Below are 6,549 nucleotides of genomic sequence, written 5' to 3'. Positions count from 1 at the left end.
TGAATTATATCTTAATAAATCTGGAAAACATTAAAGAAATAAACAAAAATGAAACAAAGCTAAAAAGTGGTGAAAGATATGAACAGATACCTCACTGTGGAAGATAACGTGGCTGGAAAATAAGCATATGAAAAGATGCTAAAGATCCTATATCATTGGAGAAGGCAATGGCATTAGGAAAGTGTAAATTAAAGCAACAAAATACCACGGCACACCTATCAGAATGGCCCAAATCTGGGACACGGATAATGCCAATACTGGTGAGGAGGTTGAGAAACAGGAACAGTCACTCACTGTTGCTGAGAATGTGAAATGGTACAATCACTCTGGAAGACAATTTGTCTGTATCTTACAAAACTAAGTATACTTTAATCTTAAGATCCAACAATCCCACTCCTTGGTGTTCAAAACTTGACTTTGACAACCTACATCCACACAAAGCCTTCACATGAATGTGTAGAGCAGCTTTCTCATGATTGCCAAAACTTGGAAGCAATAAAGATGTCTTTCAGTCAGTAAGTGGATAAATAAACTACGGTACATCCAGACAATGGAATATGATTCAGCTGTAAAAAGAAATGAGCTATGCAACTCTTTTTTTGTTTCATTTCACTTCAAAAAGAATTGGCTGCTTATCCTCTGCCTTCAAATCTGTCAGCAGAACCCCGTCCACTCCCCTGCCCCACCCCCAACCCCCTCCACTGGCAGAAAGTAAAGGAAAACCAGCTGGAATGGAAGCCCAGGGACAGTGTTTGCAGACTTCAGCCCTCTGCAGTACACAGGGAATCTTTTGGACAGTCAACAAAGAAGTCTTGGCAGGTAATTTCGAGAAAGACTGAAAAGGTTTCTCCCCTTTTGTATCTGCTGATCTTATCTCTTGCAGATTCAGCTCAAAAGCAATCAATTTAAAAACAATTGGAGCTGCCGCTACTACCCAAAGTCTTATGCAAAGTGCCCTACCAGCTACTTTGTATTCGTTATCTCAAATTCTCATAACAACCCAGGGACAGTCTCTTGAAAATACCCATTATATAGAAAACTGTGACTCAGAGACATTAAGTCACTGCTCCAAGGTCAAATAGCTCTTAAGTGGCAAACTGCATAGACAATCTCTATTTCATTTGCCATCAGATTCTGCTCTGTTTTTATAACTCTGGTAGCTCTTACCTAATCAGAAATGGATCTTTTTTTAATTTCTTAAAGTCATCACAAGGGTAGTTCATCCTAAAATGTGTAAACAAACAGACGCAAAACCAAGGCCACAGAAGAGCATTCTCAAATCCAGTTATTTGCCTCCCTCCTTCCTCTTTCCCTGGTGACGTTAAACTAACATACTCTTGTAGAGTACATCTTCTCAAGCAGATAGATAAGATATTGAAGGAACAGAGGAGGGACACTGGATGTGTTGGAGGATCCCAGAGTTATGTGCCAGAGGAGGACTCAGCATGAGGGTCAAAGACTGGACGAGAGTGTGCGAAGAAGCCTTGCCATCGAAGAGTGAAGGCCCCCCTGTGAAACCCCGCAGGGGTGGGCATTTTTGGTTTCATGTATTTGTACCGTGTGAGGAGAAGGGCTGAGTGGGCCATGTGAATGGTGCTTTATCATGGGCTATTGTGACTGCTTTAGAAGGAGGCTAAGAATGAAAGAAATGTATATAATGCATGAGCTAAGGCTCTGATTAAAAGGGGTGGAATATTTGTGTTTCATGTGGGTGAAAGAAGTGTGGGCCTTTTTTTCTTTAACTTAGGAATCCATCGCTGTCATTGGGGGAGGCTGGTTCAGCTGAGAACTTCAGATTTTTGTCCCCTTTTAATCTCAGTGTCCCTCTCTGGAAATGGCAGCATTCATTCCATTTCTTCCATTTAATCTATACAACATTATTAATCTCTTTCTAGCTATAAAGTATTGTGGGGTTATTAAGTTGGGTAGGGCATCTTTCCCATCCTCAAGGAGCTTACGATTTAGAAGTGGAGGAAAAGGAGAAAGACTCAAAGAGTTATGGTGCAAAAATAAGTAGGTAAATAAACAAAGAAATAGTCTTAAGAATGGAGAATGTCTTAAGAATAGTCTTAAGAATGCCAAATAAGATGGAGGGGAAAGGAAGCCATTGTATATTAAATGTCTTTACATATCAGGCATTATATCTAGGTTGTTCCATTTAAACTTTACAGCATTCATTAAGGTGCATATTGCTATTCTCACTGTACAGAGAGGAAGTGAGGTTCAAAGAGGTAAAGTAACTTATTCAGAATCACAGCATCAGGAATCACTAGGCTCAGTTTGAGGACTGGTCTTCAGGTGTTAACAGAGTGCTCCAGGACTCAGTAAATGACCAAAATCCAGCTGAATGGAGGACAGGGCTGAGAATGGGACAAGGACAACTTTGGAACTGAAGCCACATGACTTGGTTTGAGGTCTATGCTGGCTGGGTAGCAGGGAGGGGGGCATTCCAAGAAGAAGCAGAAACAAGATGAGCAAAGAAGCAAAAAGCTCACACGAGACCTGTTACAAAGAGCACACAGTCCCACTTGGAAAGACCAGCAATGGGAAGACCAGAGTCCACGGAATGAGCACTGAGGGCCAGCCAGGAAGAGAGCAGAGGGCAGGAATGGGCACCGGGGTGATATGGGAGCCATACGAGGCTGCGAGTGGAAATTCTATCAGCCAGAGAGTTGGATGAGTCTATTGATACTCATTTCCATATTTACTCTGTTGCTTTCATTTATATTTCTCTTCTGTTTTTATTTTTGTTGTTGTTGTTAGGCTGAGCCCACAGTTTTGGAAATTAAGTGTGCCAGAGACGAACAAATGATGCAACTTGTGATTCCCATAGAACGTAACTTAGAGTTTAAAGGAGTGGGCTATCATTGCACGGGCTGTATCGGATATTGCAAATGAGAGGAATAACAGCAATTTTCACCACTCCCCGAATTAAGGGGCTGGCCCCAAACAATACAAGTCATTGATAGCAGAATATATTTGGGGACCTAGGGGCTCCTAAGAGCAAATCCAGTATATTCCAAAGTTCTTTCCTGGTCTCCCTTATAAAAGCGGAGGAATATGTCTATTTCCATCCTAAAATGGGCATTGCTTTTCCTTGTTTACAGTGCTCAGATCTTTGGAATTTGAGGTGCCTTTCTAGAGCAGATAGAATCAAAGAGAGAAGTGAGTTTTTGCATTGCAGGCATGCCCTCTGACAGAGGAGGCTTTTGTTTCTCAGCTGCCGTGATCAAGCAGCACACGGAGATGGTGAGCCCTTAGCTGTCTGAGTGTGACAGAGCTGGTTCTGTGAGAGGAAGGCTTCCATGAGCCTCCAGTTGGCAATTCCGACAGCTGCCGATGGCAAAAACGTCAGGAATAATGTGTCAGAAAATTCCTGATGCGTCTCCCATGAGCAGATCCCTGCACAGACAACAGCAGAAACATTACAGCAAATTGCACTTTATCACTCTTCCCTTTACTGCCAAATGCAGGCTTGTAGACATTTCTTGTAAATGCACACTTCGTATAACACATTGATTTGGGTGGAGGGACAGACAGGGCAGAGCACCCTATATTGATACAGTATGGGATTGCAAGTTACAGGACTGTGGTTCATGCAAAAGGCAATTTAATAATCAAGATTCTGAGCCTGATGCTTGTGAAATGTGCCAGAAAAAAACCACACACACACACAGATGGAGGCTTTGCCTTTGAAATGATTTTCCAGGGAAGACACTGCTGAAATGCCTGCAGGACGCCTCTTCTGCACAGACCCCCATCAGCATGCTGCCAGGACCACAGGATAACCTTTCCCTTCCTTCGCAGGGCACCTGACTGGCAGTGCCAAGGGGCTCCTCTGGTTTGGCCAGTGCTTTTCTTGACAGTTCTGCTTCCTGATGACTCTAAGCTTTTTTCAAAAGCCAAATCCATTTCTGGGGATGAGGATGACTGTTCATTTCCTTCATAGGGAGAAGCAAGATGGTTTCAGGGTTCAAGATGGAGTTTTCAAACAAGAATTAAAGCAGGAATGTACTCAAATTTTTGTCCTTTTGGTGCATCAAATATGCATTCAAGGCTGCCCTGGTGGTTCAGTGGTAAAGAATCCGCCTGCCAATGCAGGAGACAGGGGTTCCATCCCTGATCCAGGAAGATCCCACATGCTGTGGAGCAACAAAGCCCGTGTGCTACAAGTGAGTCCACACTCTGGAGCCCAGGAACTGCAAATACTGAGCCCACATGCCGCAACCACTGAAGCCACATGCCCTGGAGCCTGTGCTCTGCAAGAGAAGCCACTGCAATGAGAAGCCCGAGCACCGCAACTAGAGAGCAGCCCCCGCTAGCCACAAGTAGAAAAAAGCCCATGCAGCAACGAAGACCCAGCACAGCCCAAAAGAAAGAATCAAATAAATAAAATTATATAAAATCATGCATTCAGTGTACATCCTGTGACTTTCTGTGGCACACAAGCTGTGCTAGGCAGGACTGAGGACAGAGAGGGACATAGACCCGACCAGGTTTCTATCCTAATCATGATAAAGGAGGGCGTACGAATTACTCAGATGAACCTCTAAGCTCAAATCCTGGTCAGTGTTGTGAAGGGGAAGCAGGCTATGAAGGAGACCCAAATCCAGATGAGAGAGAAGAGAGCCTCTCTCACGAAGGGGTGATGAATGCGAGGGGGCTGAAGAGGACTCCCGGAAAGGAAGAACCTGAGGGCAGCCCCGCATGGAGGGGGCAGTGTGGGGGAAGGGTCAGGATGGAGGGGTTTGGCAGATCAATGGCTGGAGGAAGATGGGATTAAACAGAGTGACAGAGATTTGAGGACCATGCTTGCAGAGGGGGCTACAGAAAGAGGCCCTTCCTGACACAGAGCTTTGGATTCTGTTAATGCTTTTGGATCTTACCTTAAGTGCTGTTTGGAGACAAGGGAATGGCATGATCACTCTGGTGTTTGAAGAAAGCTTTCCCAGGTTGGGGTGTGGGTGGACCTTGTTCTAGGGAGGGGGGCAAGGTGGAGAGCTGGCCATCACTCAGGAGGTGGTCATGATGGGCTTAATAAGAGGGGAGAGGGGCTTTGACCAGGGGGAACGCAATGAAGTTGGGAAAGCGGATGTATTTGAGATGCGTTTTGGAGCTAGCAATGAGAAGACTTGGTGATGAATGTGAGTGGAGAGTGACAGGATAGTTCATAGGTCAGTTTGTTCATTGCTTTCTCTGGATCTTAGCTCTGCAAGGAGGTGCTGCTGAACACACATTCATAGATAACGTTGAGTACAGTTGAATATGCTATGCCAGGGCTCTTCTGTGACCTGATTCCACACAGTCTTCAGGCCAGTTCTCCAGACAACTCTTAGTAATGATCCCAAACTCTTGCCACACTCACTTATTCCTCTTCACCAAAACGAAATCTGCTTTTCCCCATTTCCATAGTATGGCTTTGGCCATGCTGATCCCCCTGCCTGCACAACTCTGCCACAAAATGCTCTGCCTTCAGAGCCAGCAACAATTCCACCTCCTCTGCGAAGTCCTCTCTGACTATTCCTAGGCAAAGGCAGGTATTACTCTGTCTGTTCTGATCCAGCCCCTCATGCCTTTAGATTGTGTTCTTCTGTGTTTTCTGTAGAAAAGTTAGTAGCCTTGACATAGTCTTGGACTGACGTGGATTCAGTAACTCCAATTTAGGACAAGTTACTGGGTCCTCTTTAATTCTGGTTGTTGTTGTTTTTCTTGTTGTCTAGTTGTTGAGTCACGTCCAACTCTTTGCGACTCCATGGACTGTAGCCCACTAGGCTCCACTGTCGAGATTTCACAGGCAAGAACACTGGAGTGGGTTGCCATTTCCTTCTCCAGGGGATCTTCCTGACCCAGGGATGGAACCCACGTCTCCTGCAGTTTCTCCTGCATTCCTTACCACTGAGCCACCAGAGAAGCCCTTTAATTCCAGTTACCTCACTGATATACTGGGACTTCCTAGGTGTCTCAGTGATAAAGAATCCACCTGCTAATATAGGAGACATAAGAGATACAGGTTCAATCCCTGGGTCAGGAAGATCCCTGGGGGAGGCCATGACAGCACACTCCAGTATTCTTTCCTGGAGAATTCCATGAACTGAGGAGCCTAGTGGGGTATAGTCCATAGAGTTGCAAAGAGTCAGACACCTCTGAAGTGACTTAGCATGCACACTGATATAGTAGGAATATCAATAGTGCCTATCTCATGGGATTGTTGTAAGGATTAAATGAGATAAAGAAGGTCAGTTGTTCAGCATGGCACCTGATACATGAATGTAAGCCATCACCATCATCATCATTTAATTATTATTACCCATAATTTTAACAAATAATATTTGCTCATCTTTTCTCACTCCTGACTAGATTAAGCATTCCTTGGGGCAGAGGTCAGGTATCTCTGATACCAAATATAATGTTTAGAACAGAACAGATACTCAGCATATATTTTTACATTAATGAGAAAAGTGAACAGATGATAATATGAGCTTTCTGTGACATGAATGGGGCAAGACGATATATTTAAGAAGGAAAGCAGGGAACCAGTTACTCTCTTTT

General features: G+C 44.3%; 1 long non-coding RNA gene across 1 annotated transcript; it reads left to right on the top strand.

Annotated features, from left to right (window-relative positions):
• The first annotated feature begins 560 nt into the window (after positions 1–560).
• LOC133257422 (uncharacterized) lies at positions 561–4,408 on the top strand. Its single transcript, XR_009739544.1, has 2 exons — positions 561–819; positions 3,950–4,408. It is a non-coding gene; the product is annotated as an uncharacterized LOC133257422 (long non-coding RNA).
• The last annotated feature ends 2,141 nt before the right edge of the window (positions 4,409–6,549 follow it).

This window comes from Bos javanicus, chromosome 11 (assembly GCF_032452875.1).
Source record: "Bos javanicus breed banteng chromosome 11, ARS-OSU_banteng_1.0, whole genome shotgun sequence".
In the NCBI taxonomy this organism is placed as follows: Eukaryota; Metazoa; Chordata; class Mammalia; order Artiodactyla; family Bovidae; genus Bos; species Bos javanicus.
The sequence above is the reverse complement of the archived record's forward strand: the minus strand, read 5'-3'. Positions and strand labels throughout refer to the sequence as shown.